Source organism: Sceloporus occidentalis, unplaced genomic scaffold (genome assembly GCF_023333645.1).
Source record: "Sceloporus occidentalis isolate IW3139 unplaced genomic scaffold, rSceOcc1.0.p SCAF_58, whole genome shotgun sequence".
NCBI classification, from domain to species: domain Eukaryota; kingdom Metazoa; phylum Chordata; class Lepidosauria; order Squamata; family Phrynosomatidae; genus Sceloporus; species Sceloporus occidentalis.
In genome coordinates, this window is record NW_028317038.1 from 3,693,547 (window position 1) to 3,712,578 (window position 19,032).

The following is a 19,032-nucleotide window of genomic DNA, read 5'->3' on the forward strand; positions in this document are numbered from 1 at the left end:
ATCAGATAGCAATCTGGTAGTTTCAAAAAATGTTAAAAACCGAAATGAATAGTGTAAAATAAAAAATAAAAATCTCTAAGCACTATCAGATCTGTCACCAAAAGCGTCACTAATCAGTGATCATATTATAGTATTTATTTTATTACCTGCATGAACTGGCTGACTCCTCTCTCTTTGACAGTTGTCAATAATGGTAGGGGGAGAGGTCATTAAATGGTCAAAAGTGACCTGATCATCGACACACTCTAGACTGGTTGCATCAGGTACTCATAATCACCTAATATTCCGTGTATCCTAATCTACTGTAGTTTGTGTAGAGTTGTTAGGATTAGACTTGCTTCGTTTTCAAACGAATTTGTGTCAGTGTAAAAAACGAACAAACACAACATTGCTCGAAAGAAAAAGAAAGCGAATGTGTTCAATACAAAAATCTTTTTTTATTTGTCCATTGGTTCCACAGCCGTGGCTGCCATTTTAACAGACTAGTAATGATGAAGAGAGCATATATAAGAGCAGGCTAGATGATTCATTAATTTTACTGTGACTGATCATTTTACAGAGTGAGTTTCTTCTGTATGAGACTTAGTGAGTCTCAGCCTGCCATTTCTCGCAGTGTCTAATTTAAGATTTTTTTGCAGTGCTTGTGTCAGCTGTGTAGTACTGTAGTGCTAGGGCACTAAATCCGTATAGCTGGCTGGCACTGCAGTGCCCTGGGCTGGCAGTGCCTGCCTGGCCTGGCTTCTTTGTTTTTAATTATTATTTTTTTAATAATAACAGAATATAAGACTACCCTATAGGAAAAAAGTTTTACTAGTAAATATTAATTCACATGTAAACTATGATTGAGAAAAATGATTTTTTGTTTTTTAATTCCTTTTATTTGCCAACCTAACCCCCAGTTATGCACACCTGCCCCCAGATATGCCTTATACCCATCCTATTTCCCACTCTGCCCCCAGATTTGCCCTATATCCCACACATATGCTACTCTGCCCCCTGACTTACCAATGCTTCCCTGGACTCGTCCCCGTTCTTCAGATTCCCTGGTGTCTAGTGGGGGCAACCAGTGAACGTCTGCGAGATGCGCATAGACAACCTCTGCTGCCCGTTAGTTCCCCCGAGGCTTCTATGACTGAGCACTGGAAGGTCATGTCACGCCGGTGCTCAGTCATAGAAGCCCTGGTGGAAGTGCCGGCAGCAGCAGAGGTTGTCTGTGCCCATCACGCAGACTTTCACTGCCTGCCAGGGAGGAGGACTGCACACGACAGCACAATGCAGTTGTGTATAGTTTTTCAGTAGTATTCAAGAGCATCTTTCTCTAAAGTATTTTGGTTCACCTTTTACATTTTTTGTTTGTATCTGATTCTTAATTAAGTGAATTTAAAAAACTTCCTCTACTGTTAAAAAAAAACACCACAAAGTCCACACACACCTAAATAAAATTTGTAATGGATCTTTTTGGTACTAGGAAAGAGAGGGAGGGTCAGGCTCCATTCACCATCACCACCACCACCACCAGTTCTTCTAGGACGCAGTCTTTGCTTCAGTTTAGTCAGACAAGTACTTCTGCCTTTATGTCCAATGGACCACCTAGTAATAGGTGTAGGCCAAGCTCTCAGTCTCAAATATCATTTGGGGAATCATTGCTGCAAGAATCCACACAAATAGCAGGCAGTAGTAGGCCCATCAGCACTACGGTATTCTACAGAAAACAGAAACAAGAACCAGCTTTGAAGTTTAAGGGTAGCACTAAGGCTACTACTAAAAAGGCATCGACTAGTAATACTAGCCCAGTGACTATGAAGAAGTGCCTTTTGCCCCCAGCATCTTCCTCTTCCACGAGCAGCAGTCCCACTACCATTTTCATGTCCAGTTCTCATGCTTGCACTGTCACAGTTACCGCCATTACTGTAACTGTGCCAATAAGAGCAACCACAACTACTGTTACTACTAGTAGTATTAGCCAAAGTAGAAGTGTAGAGAGAATAGTGGTGGTGTAACCCCCCACAGTGAGTGGAGTGAATAAGCAAATAAAGAGATATAGCTTACCCCTTTGGGGTTAAAAACGATCAGAATCCGGGGGCATGTCCTGGTGCTTGAGGAAGATGCAAATAAAGAGATATAGCTTACCCCTTTGGGGTTAAAAACGATCAGAATCCGGGGGCATGTCCTGGTGCTTGAGGAAGATGCAAATAAAGAGATATAGCTTACCCCCTTGGGGTTAAAAACAATCAGAATCCGGGGGGCATGTCCTGGTGCTTGAGGAAGATGGTCGCACGTTGAGTTAGCTCCCACTCTTAACTCGGCAACGACAGCTTTCACAACCTTTCCATTTGACTTTGTTCAACCATTTTTGCTACCTCATCGCCCCGCAGCGAGATGTCCACCCACAGGTGCGGAAATCGAGGTGTTTCTTCTGAGATGCCGGACTCTTTTTAATAAGAAGGACGCCGCGCGGGGCGAGGGCCTCGGGAGTGCGGACAAAGCGGGGCCTAGCACACGCAGCGACATTGTGGACCTTAAGGCCTGCATACTATCGGTGAAACAGGAGCTGCAATCAGATCTCAAAGCGGGGTTGACAGCTATCTCTGCAGCTCTTTCTGCCCTGGCCACCTGGACCGTCCGCTTAGAAGCCGCGGTTTACCACCTTACCTCTTCGCAACAGGAGTGCGACGTGGCTATTGCTCGTCTGGAAGCCACGTGCACAGACCTTCAGGACGCCATGGAGGACATGGACAACCGCTCCAGATGCTCCAACCTGCGGGTCAGGGGAGTTCCAGAATCCCTGGCCAATGTCCGCATGTTTATCCATCGCTACCTGCGGCAACTCCTGCCCGAAACACTGGAAGAAGAGCTGCGCCTGGAGCGGATCCACAGAGCGCTGTGCTCGAAACCAGGATGGAGAACCCCCCAGGGACATTGTTCTGAAATGCCATTACTACACCACGAAGGAGGCTATCCTGCGGGCAACGCGGAATATCTCCCCCAAGCTTGACGGTGTTAGTCTGGTGTGGTATGCAGATATTGCCCCCTCAACCCTCCGTAAGCGCCGGGCCTTGAAACCACTGACGGATTTCTTATGGGAGCACTGGATCCCTTACAGATGGGGTTTCCCCTTTAAGCTCCTTGTCCAAAAAGGTGGACTGCTTCTGCAACAGCGGGAGATTGCTGATGCTGGTCCCTTCCTGCGTCGCCTAGGGCTACAGCCAACGGCTAGCCTGGACCGACATCTCTACGAGATGACCTCCCCATCCCGACCGGGTGGACGAACCCCGGGGACCCTGGAGCCCCAAAATTCATTGCCCTGCCCGGCGGACAGCCCTGTAGCGTCCCAGGACAAGGACTGAACCCAGCTAGATTCCCTCGCTGTTTCAGTGCGCATCCTGGGCGTATGCTGGACTAAGTTCATGGCCATTTCCGATCTCCACGTGGTGGACAGCTAAGTGATTGCATTGTGTTATCTTGCTTTGTTTATTATATGCTGTTATCGTTCTAGGGGGGCTTTTGAAAAACTTTTGTATGCTCCCACCATATGCGCTTCATCCTCCGCCGTCCCCACTGTTTTTTTTGTGTTTTGAGCATGTACATCTTTGTGACCAGCCGTACCTGATTTGCATATCCGATTTGCCGCGTTGGACCTTTTCCATTTTTTTTCAATTTTGTATTATTTTTTATTATTATTGTTACATCATGCCCGTTGTCTTTGCTGCCTCCACCCTTGCAAAGGGTCCTACCGAGGTGGTGCGGGCTTTCATGTCTAAGGTATTTCAATGCATGTTCGATCCTACCAGGTACTCCGGTGTGCTTCCATTGTCTACTCACGTATGTGTTCTGGATGTTATATTGACATGTTTCTCCGATTGTGCCGCAGCTATTCCAGTCTCGATATGGGTTCACCTCTTTCATCAGCTTCCCGCCCGGTAAGGGGAGTTTAGTTTCAACTGCATGGGCACACACACCTTCACACACCAAAGTTTTTTGTTTTTTTTTATCTTGCTCTTATCACCGTCTGTGGGGGTTATGGCCCCAGCATACATTAACATGTGGGGGTCATCTCCCTATGTGGGCGTATACCCTCGCTTGAGGGATTTAGCATCTAACCGCACCAACATAGAGGACTATGGCTCCAAAGCGCATTCACGTACACGTACTTTTATTTTTATATATATATACTGTAGTATCTGTCGCATCTGTTTCCATCTACTACTTTTCTGGGACTGTTCAGCGCATAATTTTGTCTTGGTCACCTATTTGTGATGACGTTCTATCTCAGCCTGGTTGGGTTTGCTATGTTTAATGGATATCATATGTTTTCCTTGATTGTTGCCGGGGGAGCATCCTTCCCATCTCCTCACCCTGGTTCCCTTGTGTTCCTCTCAAATAGACATCAGTGTTTAGTCTATTACCTCTGTGTTGCATTGTTCCTTCCCTGGTGGTCTTTCCCACTAATGTTCTTTCTCTTCTTTTTTCCTGTTCCCCCTTCTCTCTACTTCCCTTCCCCCTTTTTTCTTTTTTTTTTTCTTCTCTCCGCCTCCAGGCCCAGTCTCCTGAGGAATGGCTTCCTCACCTCCGCTGGGGCTGAAGATAATATCTTTGCCAAACTTTATCAAATCTCTCGGATTATTTGATGCCTGGAGGCTTCTTCACCCCATGGCTCGGGATTATTTATTTTTCTCACACCCTCATACGATGTACTCCAGACTGGACTACTTCTTTCTTAATCAGCGTGTCCTTCCCTCGCTTCTCAGCTCCAAAATTCATGAGATTTCGTGGTCAGATCATGCAATGGTAGAGATATCGTTAGCGGATCTTCGTCCTCCTAATTTACGACCATTCTGGTGACTCAACGACTCTCTGCTTCTCGACCCTGAAGTTAGAGGGACCATAACTCAATCTCTCACCGCTTACTTAGCCGAAAATCTGACTCCAGAGGTTACCTTGGGTACCGCCTGGGATGCAAAAAAGGCGGTCCTTCAGGGCCAATTCATAGCCCTGGCCTCGGTTAAATGGAAGCAACTTCTTTCACGAATCAGAGACCTTACAGCCACACTGTCCAAATTACAAGCGGAGCATAAGCGATCCCCGTCTTCTCCGTGAGATAGTTGCCACTCGGGGTCAACTGAATTTATTACTTTCTACAGACTCCATCAAGGCGATTCTTTGCACCAAGCAAAAGTTTTTCGAGAAAGCAAATAAACCGGATAATATGATGGCGAGAAAACTACAGAACCTCACTCGCTCCCGGACTATACGCAGTATTAAGACCAGATCCCTGCCTAACTTGTACTATCTGTTGGGGCAGTTTGGGAAGCTCTCAGGCTATAAGATTAACTCGAACAAATGTGAAGCCTTGAATGTAAGCCTTCCCTATGCTATGGGGAAACTCCTCTCACTTAACTTTGACTTTAAAGTGGCAACCTCCGTTTCTACAATCCCTGGGCATTAACATCACTCCCTCCCATCAGCAGATGTATGCCGCTAACTATCCGCAATTGATCTTGAACCTAAAACGCGATTTGTCAACATGGTCCTCCTGCACCTTACCATTTCTGGGGAGAATTTATGCAGTGGAAATGACTTTATTGCCTAAACTGCTGTACCTCTTTCGCACCATCTCCCTACTGATTCGACAGAAAGACATTACTAGCCTCCAAGTTCTTTTGGCAGGGTCGAAGAGGCTGGTTTGCTAAAGCCACACTTTATAGGCCTAAGACGGCCGGAGGGTTATCCACCCCCCTCCTTTATAAATAATATGTTGCAGCTCTCAGTGAGCCCTTCATCTGCATGTTGGGTTCAGCTGGAATCGGATATCTGCTCCGGGGCGAATCTGTGGTGGCTTATGTGGCATTCTACTCTAGACAAATCCAGGGTCTCTGACAGCCCTACCCTTCTTCACTCGCTCACCTTATGGTGCCAAGTTTGTCGCAAGTATTGACTCACAGATAACAGCTCCAGGTTGAAGCCGCTATTTCAGAACCAGGAATTCCCCGCAGGCCTCCAAGTTCACCCGTTCAAGTAGTGGGTCGACAGGGGCCTAGTCACAATGGGAGACCTACTATTACGTTTGAACAGGTGAGGAAACCAGGATGCAGAGAATGAGGTATCAGTCTCTTTAGTGTGCCCAAAAGGTATGGACGACTCTTGGGTAGGAGCGGAGTAGACAGCACAGTGCAACAAATAATATTGTCCGGGTATCAGGCAATCCAGGTCAGGAGCAGAGAGGTCAACGAGGTCAAAATACATGCAATGGTCGCCAACAGAAATCCAGCAGAGAGCACCGTTAAGCAGGTAAGTATACAGCGCAGTCGTTAGAACAACTGAGCACTGGGGAGCCCCTACAGCCAGAGCCTTGGATGGCTCTTCTTTGCAGATGTTACCCATCGGACAATTTGACCAAACCAGCTCACCGTCTCATCTTTCGAGTCTGTACAGCAATCCGCCTCGCCATTGCCAGGGTACCCCCTCGATTCCCGACATTGAAGCTAAAATATGGAATATGCTAAAGATGGAAAAAATCACGGCGTACCTGCATGATACATGGCTAGAGAGGTTCGCAGCGTCACCTGCAGCCATTTCGTGGATCTGAAGAGGCAGACCACTGGAGGTTGCTCCCTGTTCTGTTACCCCTTACACCCCCCCCCGTATAGGGTCCCACTGGTCTCTGTGTATTGTTGGCTTTTCGTTATACGTTATGGGCCTTGGTTACGAAGGCATTACCACCCACGCCTCTTGATATTATGCACACTTATGCACACTATTTCTGTTGGGGCTCTCTCATGTTACTTCACTTTTGTATTAAGTTTATATGGGATGCTCTGTATGTCTGTATATCCTGTATCCTTTCTGTTATGCCTGTATTTGATGCCTTCTCGTAAATCATCTCCTAAACCAAAAAAATAATACACAGTAGGGACACAATATGTATATAGGTTGAACTTGATGGACTTTGGTCTTTTTTCAACCTTATGAACTATGTTACTATGTTACTTCTTAAAAAAAAAAAACGATCAGAATCCGGGATGTACATAAAAGATAAAAGAAACAAATAATAGTGCAACCTGTGTGCAACACAAATTAATGCAATAAAAGTAATGGGCTAGAACACTATGACTGGCTCCAATCGAAATCGCTATGTGTGATTTGGGATCACACACCCATCTGTTAGTGAAGATATAATCCAGAGCCCCCACCCGGGCTTTGGTGTGGATTACGCTGTGCTAACTGAGGGCAGTGTGACAGGGCCAGGCTAGCTGGCTCATATGTTCCTGTGAACTTTAGCCGGGTCAAGGAGCACTTTTGTGTTCAGTTCGTGATAACGTGACCCGGTAATATTTTATATTGTGTTTTATTGTATAACCGGCCCAGAGACTGAATGTGGCTGCAGCTCCAGCCTTCAAAGGAACAATCAGGTAACCTGGCTGGGGCTCTTAATCAGCCAGCACAGCCCTGTTTGCCCAGACGGCACCCGCACTACAGGAGGGATAACACAGGTGGGGGAAAACCATTGTATTCCTTAATCCCCTCACCTGATACATTGCCTGTGTACTGATGGGATTAGTGATGGGATGTGGTTGATGGGATTGGGGGTTGGGTTCGGTGCACATTGAATTGAGATTATATATAATTTCTGTGTGTTTGTAAATAAAGAGAGTTCTTGTTTTATTACGAATGGTGGTCTGACAGATCCGTGGATAGCAGGAGCTATTCGTATTAGGGACTGAACCTGTAACAGGCAGCACTTCCCTTTTAACACCAGGTTAAATATAGATAGCAGCAGAAAAAAATTATGGATCCAGTAGGGGATGGGTCTATAAATGGTACTGTGCAAAACTGAGCAATATGTGCAAAAAACGCCTATTAAGAAACCCCTTTGGACGTCCCGGTACGTCCAGCCCTTCGTGTAGCGTCAGGGACACATCCCTGCCGCTGCATGGGAGATCAGGCTGTCGTTTGACAGCCTGGACTCCCCACTGACAGCAGAAGCCGGCATTGCCGATCTCCTGTAACAGCTTCCGGCATGAAAGCCGGTAAGCTGTTACATTGCAAACTGCCCGATTGCGCGATCGCTGACGCAACCCGGAAGGTCATCGGAGGACAGTGCCCTCCGATGAGGCACAGAGACGCTGCGATCTCTATGCAGGTCTGTGAAGACCTGCATAGAGATCACAGTGTGATCGGTGCAGGGGGATCGCGGGGAGGGGAGTGAGAAACGATGTCTCTCACTCCCCCTCCCGTCCTGAAACAGAAAAGCTGAAAAAAAAAAGTTAATTCATTTAAAAAATATTAAAAAAATAATTAAAATATAAATAATACTAAAAAAATTATAATGTGAGCTGTGATGTCATTGTAACATCACTGGCATGTTCAGGAGGTCCCTAGGAGGACCTCTAACCATTTCTGTGTAAAAAAAAAAATATATATAAAAAATACAAAAAAAATTTAAAAAAAATTTAAATTAAAAAATAAATAAATAAATAAATAAAAAAGGATAATAAAAAAATTATTAAAAAACCTTACTTCCTGTTGCCCTAGCATAACATCTAGTCAGTATAACCCTCCTGCCCCCGTTCACAACCCCCAAACCCGTTAAGCCATAGGCAAAATTGTACACCTTATAGTATGCTCCCTGGTGCTGGGAAAGTCTGGAAAATCTATATAAATTAGGTATTTCTGAAATCAGGACACCTGAATTGATAAATTTGGAGGGGATTTTCCATCACTTTACCTAATTTTGTGAGGATTCAGAGGGAAAATGTAAAAAAAAATTATTTTTTTTCTAATCTTCGCTAGTTTTTACTAAATTTCTCATTCTAAATTTTCAGCTAATCATCCAACTATGGTATCAAAAGAAAGCTCTATCTCTCCTTGAAAAAACAATATATAGTTTACATGGGTACACTATTCACAGGAAAGGAGAATAATCGCTAAACCGACATACCGCAAAAATGGCAAAATTGCTCCGGGCTTTGAGGTACCAAACACAATATAACAAATAAAAACACATGATCCAAATGCAATACTCAAGTGAAAAATAGTGCCCCCTGTGATCCTCCAATAACACAGTGAAAGAGGAGCTTTCCAATGCATTTGTGGAGTGTACCTAGCGGGCAGCATGCCTTTCTTTCCCTGACGTTCTGGCAGGCAGCCCGGTGTGCAGAGCTGTAGCTAGCTCCTTTTGCGCCCAAGGCAAAAATGTAATATTGTGCTCCCCATCTATTTTATTAACAGAGGCTATTTAATTTACACTGCCCTTACACACACCTGCCCATGCACACTGCCTTTACACACATCTGCCCATAAACACACATATACACATACACTGCTCTTACACACACCTGTCCATTAACACAGTGTTATTAGCAAAAATCAGCATGATTTTATGAAACATAGGTCATATCAAACTAACTTAATTGCATACTACGAAAAAGTAAGTAGAAGTGTAGATCAAGGTGTTGCAGTAGTAATCTACTTGGATTTTGCCAAGGCGTTTGACACAGTTCCGCACAATAGGTATGTATTCAAACTGAAAGAAATTGGTCTAGATGGAAATTCTTGTTCTTGGGTAGAACATTGGCTTAGTGAGTACAGAGAGTTATCATAAATAGTAATTTTTCAAGCTGGACAAAAATGGTAAGTGGTGTCCCTCAGGGCTATAAAATTAATAAAAAGACAATAGGGATGTGGAATTTTCTGCCTGCAGAGTTAGTTTTATCAAAGTCTGTACAGATGTTTAAACAGCAACTGAATGAATACTTGCAAAAACATAATATTCAGCAACCTAATTTTTAACTATGAGGAAAAAGCTTCTTGATCCAAGGAGAGATCTGACTGCCATTCTGGGTTCAAGAAGGAGTTTTTTTCCTAGTTTGTTGTAAAATTGGAAAGAGCTACAAACCGGATTGTTTTTGCCTTCTTTTGGATCAACAGCAATTAACAGATATGGGAAAGGCTAAACTTTATGGACACGTGTCTTTTTTCAGCCTATGTAACTATATAAACATACACTGCCCTTAAACAAGACTGCCCATACACGCTGCCTTTACACACACCTGCCCATAAACACACATATACACATACACTGCCCTTACATACCCCGCCTTTACACACACATATGCACATACACACACACCAGCTTACAAACACAGAAATACATACACTGCTCTTACACACACACACATATATATATATATATATATATATATATATATATATATATATATATATATATCATATCACACACGTGAGTACACCCCTCACATTTTTGTAAATATCGTAAACATTAGAGGCACAAGCCACATTCCATCCAAGTGCCACTTTCCATCCATTGTTTGTAAAATCATTATCTCTCTCCAGCCACCAGCTATCCCACACCTCCCCTCACTCCCAGAAATCTCTCCGCTCACACAAGTCCTATCCCCACCTCCTCTCACTCTTTCTTCTACTTCTTCTAGCTATGGGGATATCTCCCAAACCCTGGGCCTCCTTTGGAGCTCTCTTCCTCCTCTTCTCCCAGTTAACATTCCAGAAACCTCAATAATCTTGTCCACATACCCTACCGCTCTTCCTACCCCCCATTTACCTTTGCACTCTGGAATGCACGTTCTGTCTGTAACAAACTAACAGTCCTACATGACCACTTTGTATCTAGTTCCTTAGACCTTCTCGCTCTAACTGAAACCTGGCTAACCTCTTCTAACACTGCCTCTCCCGCTGCTCTCTCCTATGGTGACCTACACCTCACTCACACTCCCAGACCTGATGACAGGAAGGGTGGAGGGGTAGGCTTCCTACTCTCCCCTACTTGTACTTTTCAACCTATTCCCTCTGCCCCATCACTCTCTTTCTCCTCATTTGAAGTCCATGCTATCCAACTATTTCATCCCATCTCCATACGCATTGCTGTTATATATCGCCCCCCCCTGGCCCGGCTAACATCTTTCTTGATCACTTCTCCTCATGGCTTCCTCTCTTCCTCTCCTCTGATGTTCCTTCTGTTGTCCTTGGGGATTTCAACATCCCAGTTGACACCCCATTGAGTCCCATGGCTTCAAAATTTATTTCTATTACCTCCTCTTTTGATCTCCAACAACATATTAACTCCCCTACCGATGATGGTCACACCCTGGACCTTAATTTTTCTAGCATGTGCTCTCTCACTAATCTTTCTAATTCCCCTTTCTCCCTCTCTGACCACCACTTCCTTCCTGCTCTCTAACCTTGCCTCGTGCTAACTTCCTTGCACCCCAAACCCGCCAAACCAGAGACCTCAGCTCTATTAACCTTCAGAACTTCTCAATCAATTTACTCCCTCTCCTCTCTCCAATCTCAAACATATCATGCCCTAACAATGCTAACTCTGTCTATAATTCTACTCTCACATCTGCTCTTGAGCATGTAGCACTAGTTACTACTCGCTCCTCACGACGTTCACGTTTCCAATCCTGGCACACGACTGTAACCCGACACCTACGACGATGTTCCCGCACTGCTGAACGTAGTTGGCGAAAGTCTCATTCCATGTCTGACTTTCTGCACTATAAATTAATGCTACGTTCCTACTACTCTGCTCTCAACCTTGCTAAAGAAACCTACTTCACATCCCTCATCTCCTCCCTTCCATTAACCTTAATGCATCTTTGCCACATTCTTCAATAATAAAATTCAAGCTATCAGAGATGACATATCTGCACAGTCATCACCCTGCCCTCACCCTCTCTCTGACTATGTGCCCCCCTACCCACTGACCTCTTCTCCCTTCACTACATCAACTAATTTCTCTGCTATCACTGAATAGGATGTACATGCTCTTCTTGTTTCCTCTTGTCCAACCACATGCCCCCTTGACCCGATCTGTCAGGATTCTATCCTGACTGCAGGATAGTTCAAGTTTAACCCTTCGTTTTCTATGTATTTAATCCATGTTCTGTGTATTTATGTTCAGCTGTTTGGTTATGCTGTATCTGTCTCCCCCACCTGAAGCCTATGACATTACCACACCTGACCTAACCAACAGACTTTAGTACCCTGCCTCCCTCACTTGAAACCTATGTCATTCACACCTGATCTAATGACCAGGCCTATATCTGGACACTCCCCTGTTTGTTAAGTGCCTTTGCATTGAAGTTATAGGACTGTTTTGGGCCCTGTACCTGATCCTGACTTGTTCCTGGCTTCCTGTGTACCTGATCCTGACTTGTTCCTGGCTTCCTGTGTACCTGATCCTGTATTCTTCCGGCCTTCAGCCCTGTCCAGTGGGCCTCCTACCTTGTGCCCTGTCCAGTGGGCTTCCTACCTTGTGCCCTGTCAAGTGGGCTTCCTACCTTGGGCCCTGTCCAGTGGGCTTCCTGTCTTATGCCTGAGACCAAGGGCCACTATGCCATGCTAATCCTACTGGACCTTTCTGCTGCTTTTGACACTGTGGACCAAAAGCTTCTCCTTCAAATGCTTCATGATCTTGGCCTCCGTGACACTGCTCTCTCCTGGCTCACTTCCAACCTCGCAGTTTGGGTACCAAAAGGCTCAGTTTTAGGACCCCTTCTGTTCTCTCTTTACACTTCCTCCCTTGGCAAACTGATCTCATCCTTTGGCTTTCAATACCACCTGTACGCTGATCACACCCAGGCCTATCTATACTCCCCTGATCTCTCTGTCTTACATCATGTAACAAACTGCCTTGCATCTGTCTCTACCTGGATGTCTGCACATTTCTTGAAACTTAACCTCTCCAAAACTGAACTCCTCATCTTCCCTCTTTCCAATGCTAAGATTCGCCCATCTTTTTCCCTCAATGTTAATGATAGCACCATCTCCCCGTCTACTCATGCACGCTGTCTTGGTGTCACCCAGACTCCGACCTTTCGCTCACACCCCATATTCAGTCTGTCTCTAAAAACTGTTGCCTCCATCTTCAAAACATTGCCCGCATCCGTCCCTTCCTAACACAGGATGCCACTAAGGCTCTCGTCCATGCCCTGATTATCACCCGTCTCGATTACTGTCTCTGTCTTAGCTGATCTCCCTCTTAACCATCTCACCCCTCTACAATCCACCATGAATGCTGCTGCCAGACTTATCTTTCTCTCACATCGCTTTACTAACGTCTCTCCCCTCTGTCAGTCTCTTCACTGGCTGCCTGTGGGCTTCAGGATTCATTTCAAAATCCTCACTCTTACTTTCAAAGCCATTCACAGTGGTTCCCCTCCCTACATCTCCTCACTCATCTCTAAATACACTCCTAACCGGTCTCTCCGCTCATCCAAGGATCTCCTTCTATCCTCTCCTCTGATTTCTAGCTCTCATGCCTGCTTCTCAAGGGCTGCCCCTATCCTCTCGAATACTCTCCCCCGGCCTATCCGTCTTTCTCCGTGCCTTTATTCCTTCAAAAACCCTCAAGACCGACTTATTTAAGGACGCTTACAACATAGCACATTTACGCCCTCCCATATTCCTTTAGCTCACCTTTCCTTGTCGTCTCCTGCAATACTTTTACTACTGTGGCTAGTCTATCCCTAACTTTTACCTATTGTGTAATACACCCTAAATCCCTCTAGATTGTAAACTCGTTTGAGCAGGGCCCTCCTCACCTGTTGCCTCTGTTAGTCAATTTGTTATGTTACATACTACCTGTTATGTCCTGTCTACCCATTGCACAGCGCTATGGAATTTGATGGCGCTATATAAAACAATAAATAATAATATTGTATTATATCTTTTCATTTGACAACACTGAAGAAATGACACTCTGCTACAATGTAAAGTAGTGAGTGTACAGTCTGTATAACAGTGTAAATTTGCTGTCCCCTCAAAAAAACTCACAGCCATTAATGTCTAAACCTTGGCAACAAAAGTGAGTACACCCCTTAGTGGAAGTTTCCAAACTGGGCCCAAAGGGTCAATATTTTGTGTAGCCACCATTATTTTCCAGAACTGCCTTAACCCTCTTGGGCATGGAGTTCACCAGAGCTTCACAGGTTGCCACTGGAGTCCTCTTCCACTCCTCCATGGACGACATCATGGAGCTGGTAGATGCGCTCCCCCACCTTCCGTTTGAGGATGCCCCACAGATGCTCAATAGGGTTTAGGTTTGGAGACATGCTTGCCAGTCCATCACCTTTACCCTCAGCTTCTTTAGCAAGGCAGTGGTCATCTTGGAGGTGTGTTTGGGATCGTTATCATATTGGAATACTGCCCTATGGCCCAGGCTCTGCTTCAGTATGTCACAGTACATGTTGGCATTCATGGTTCCCTCAATGAACTGTAGCACTCATGCAGGCCCAGACCATGACACTCCCACCACCATACTTGACTGTAGGCAAGACACATTTGTCTTTGTACTCCTCACCTGGTTGCCGCCACACACACTTGACACCATCTGAACCAAATACGTTTATCTTGGTCTCATAGGACCAAAGGACATGGTTCCAGTAATCCATGTCCTTAGTCTGCTTGTCTTGAGCAAACTGTTTGCGGGCTTTCTTGTGCATCATCTTTAGAAGAGGCTTCCTTCTGGGATGACAGCCATGCAGACCAATTTGATGCAGTGTGGTCTGAGCACTGACAGGCTGACCCCCCACCAGAGGCGTATATAGGGTATGGCAGCCATGGCACATGCCATGGGCGCCATCTCAAGGGGGGCGCCGGTGAGCGGCTTTTAAATGCCGCTCACCGGCATTTTTTATTTTTTTTTGCTGCGGAGGAGAGAGAGGGGCGCCTAGCAACCGCTCGGTGCCCCTCATTCTCCTCCACGAGCCCTCTACCCCCATCCCGGTGCCGGCATTTCATGCAGAGCACCGCAATATGCCGGAATATTGCGGCGCTCTGCATGAAATGCCGGCACCAGCGAGCGGCTTTTAAACACTGATGCAGAGGAGATAGAGGGGCGCCTAGCAACCGCTCGGCGCCCCTCTATCTCCTCCGCATCAGTGTTTAAAAGCCGCTCGCTGGTGCCCGCTGCTTCACTGCTGGGCGCCGAAATATGACGTCATATTACGGCGCTCAGCAGTGAAGCAGCGGGCACCAGCGAGCGGTGCAGGAAGACAGCAACATCGTGCTCCCGTCGCTGGACTTCAAGGTGAGAGGGGGGGGTTAAAAAGTAGGAAGGGAGGGAGGGGGTTAAAAAGTGATGAGGGAGGGAGGGAGTTAAAAAGTGATGAGGGAGGGAGGGAGGGGGTTAAAAAGTGATAAGGGAGGGAGGGGGTTAAAAAGTGATAAGGGAGGGAGGGAGGGAGTTAAAAAGTGATAAGGGAGGGAGGGAGGGAGTTAAAAAGTGATAAGGGAGGGAGGGAGGGAGTTAAAAAGTGATAAGGGAGGGGGTTAAAAAGTGATAAGGGAGGGAGGGAGTTAAAAAGTGATAAGGGAGGGAGGGAGTTAAAAAGTGATAAGGAAGGGAGGGAGGGGGTTAAAAAGTGATAAGGGAGGGAGGGGGTTAAAAAGTGATAAGGGAGGGAGGGGGTTAAAAAGTGATAAGGGAGGGGGTTAAAAAGTGATAAGGGAGGGGGTTAAAAAGTGATAAGGGAGGGAGGGAGGGGGTTAAAAAGTGATAAGGGAGGGAGGGAGGGGGTTAAAAAGTGATAAGGAAGGAAGGGAGGGGGTGGGTTAAAAAGTGATGAGGGAGGGGGGTAGATATAAGTAAAGAGTGTGTATTAATGTGTGGATGCATTGAGTGAATGAGAGAGAGCATGAGTTAATGTGTGGATGAGTTGTCTGAATGAGGGCGAGCATGAGTTAATATGTGAATGTATTGTCTGAATGAGGGAGAGCATAAGTTAATGTGTGGATGAATTGTCTGAATGAGGGAGAGCATGAGTTAATGTGTGGATGAGTTCTCTGAATTAAAGTGTGAATTAGTGAGTGACTTTAAAAGTGTTTGTGTATCATAGATGTATAATTGTGGAAGGGCAGAGATGGCACTAGCAGGAGGTTTGAGCCTTGGGGACCGAGATGGCACAGGCAGGGTGTATATGAGACAAAGATGGCACTGGCCGGACTGTTTGGGGACAAAGTTGACTTGTGGTGGGCTATCTGGGGACAAAGATGGCAAATCTTATGTGTGTAATCTGGGTGCTGGTCAGGTTCTATGTCGGCAGTGTGGACGCCAGGGCTGGCTTTGCGGTGTGCAACCTGTGATCTATGCCTGTAATTTAGGGGGTTTAAAATATACCTTTAATGCCGTGTTTTTATGTGAATTCCAATTGATCTTTACCTGCAAAGCTGGGTTTGTGTGTTTTCTGTAGATCCATATCTGCTATGCTATGTTTCCATACATTATTTATGTGTACCTGCAAATACAGGGTTAATATGTCTTATTCAGTTGATCTATACCTGCGATGCTGCGTTTCATATATTATTATTGTATACCTGCAAATACAGGACTTGTATGTCTGATTCTGTGTATTTGATATATACCTTCAGTGCTGAGATCACAAGTGAATTTCAATTGATCTGGGTTTGCGTGTTGATCTATACCCGCTATCGGCAGCAGGGACTAATATATATATATATATATATATATATAGGCAGCAGGGGCTAGTAAATGGGTTTTTATTTGGACAGGGGCGCAATTTCAGTGCTTGCCATAGGCGCTATTTTCAGTAGATACGCCTCTGCCCCCCACACCCTTTCAACCTCTGCAGCAATGCTGGCAGCAATCAAATGTCTATTTCCCAAAGACAACCTTTGGATATGACGCTGAGCACGTGCACTCAACTTCTTTGGTAGACCATGGCGAGGCCTGTTCTGAGTGGAACCTGTCCTGTGAAACTGCTGTATGGTCTTGCCCACCGTGCTGCAGCTTAGTTTCAGGGTCTTGGCAATCTTCTTATAGCCTAGGTCATCTTTATGTAGAGCAACAATTCTTTTTTTCAGATCCTCAGAGAGTTCTTTGCCATGAGGTGCCATGTTGAAATTTCAGTGACTAGTATGAGAGAGTGTGAGAGCGATAACACCAAATTTAACACACCTGCTCCCCATTCACACCTGAGACCTTGTAACACTAACGAGTCACATGAAACCAGGGAGGGGGAATGGCTAATTGGGCCCAATTTGGACAGTTCCACTTAGGGGTGTACTCACTTTTGTTGCCGAGGTTTAAGGTAGGTGTAAGGGCAGTGCATGTGTGTATATATTTACAAAAATATAAGGGGTGTACTCACTTTTGTGAGATACTGTATATATAAGTGGGAGATGTGCAGGAGGAGATAATGATGTTGTCTGCTACTCCTAGCAGCAGCAATGCCACAAGCTGCACAACACAGCTGAGTGGAGGAGCTGTGTTTTGGGAAGAGGCACTTGGTAATATAGTTGGCCCCGCTGACAGAGCTAGCAGCAGAAAAGAAAGTAATGCTGCTGAAATGGTCAAACTTTAAATCTGTGAAGTTCCTTCTGAGTTTATGTTGACCCTCTTAGCTACTGGGATGAAAAGAGTGTGTGGCCTGCACTCTCCTGGGTTGTAGAGCAGCTGCTATTATGTCCGCCAACCACTGTTTAAAGTAAGCACGTATTTTCTGGAAATATATTGGATCCAATAACATACCACCGTTTCTGCTGTCTCTGTGCAGCTTGAAGGTTTTCATGGACCATTTTGGTGAGGTCCTTCAGCCCGTCCCAGAGGGCTAGCACGTACCGTTCTATCAGGGTCCCCTTTGCCACTACTCCCCCCTTCCCAGTGGCTCTGGAGTAAGTCTAGGGGCCCCCGTACCTGTCTCCCATATACCAGCTCAAAAGGGGAGTACCCGGTGGATTCTTGCGGCACGCAAACAGAAGGTGCGGCAGGTACTACTGGGCTGGGGTAGTGGCCCTACCAGGTGTACAGCTATTCTGCTAAAGAGCTTGTCTATTATGGGCAGTGTGCGTAAAACAGCTTTAGTTTGGTCTCCCCTTTTTCCTACCCGCTGGCAGGTGTTGCAGGTGCGACAATACTGCCTAATGTCCTCCGTCAGCCCTGGCCAGAAGAAAGACTGATGTGTCCTGCGTCTTCCTCAGTGTCCTGCCAGGGGAATGATGTGCCCAATACGCATGATCTCTTGCTGATATTTCTGAGGCACGACCAGCTGGCGTTTAGGCACACGGGTCTCTCCCTGCCCGTCCGTAAAATGGTACAGTAATCTCACTCAATCCTATCTTGTACGAGTGGCTGGTCTGCTCGGCAGCAGCAACCATTTGTGGTTGCACTATGGTGATCATGGCTCCGCTGTCTTGTAGCCCTTGAGCGGGATGGCCATTAATCCACACGGCTTGGCGATGTCGGTTGTCCGAGGCAGCTGCTTGGACAGGGTCGGCTTCATGTAGCACCCCGAAATCCTCCTTGATCCAATCGTGGTGAGGGAGGGATGGTGGAGCATCAAGGCAATGAGCAGCTGCCCTGATGGGCCCGGCGGTTAAGCGAACTCCCGGTCGATGAGCGCCGTTAGACAAGCAATTTGTCTGTATGTGCCCAACAGCGGTTGTGTCAGGGGGCGAGGTCCTGCACGAGACGGTTGAGACGCTCGCAGAGGGGGTAGTACATAGCGGCCTGCAGGTCAGTGCTCCAGTGGTGCAGACCTCCGCGAGTCGATGTACTGATCGGCCAACACAGCTGCCAGTTCTGCGGTGAGGGGTCGTCTGTCGCATACCCAGTCTCTTACTGCCGGAGCGGTCAGGTCTTAGAACTGCTCCAGTAGGATGAGTTGTAGGACATTGGAGGCGGATGTGACCTGGCTGTGACCTGGCACCCGTTGATCCACCCTTCGCCTGCTCGAGTCATGCGGTGTACCCACTGTGTACCCAGTGAAAGGCTGCTGGTAAAGAATAGGGTCGTATGAAGCCCTTCTCCAGACTCTCTTTTATGTATTTCTCCAGTGCTTTGTTCTCTGGTTCAGACAATGGATAGGTACATCCTCATGGAGGTGGTGGTACCTGGCAACAGGTCGATGGCACAGTCGTAAGGACTGTGAGGAGGTAGGCGTTTCGCCTGCTTTTTAGAGAATACATCTAAGTACTCCCAATAATGTTTGGGTACCATGAGCTTGGGGTCTGTCGGCTTGATCTCCAAGACAA

At 46.2% G+C, this 19,032-nt stretch overlaps 1 protein-coding gene across 1 annotated transcript in view; it reads right to left on the bottom strand.

Annotated features, from left to right (window-relative positions):
- Positions 1-19,032, bottom strand: part of LOC149287625 (astrotactin-2-like) — a 782,689-nt gene that overhangs the window by 340,492 nt on the left and 423,165 nt on the right. The gene's annotated exons all lie outside the window — the stretch shown is intronic.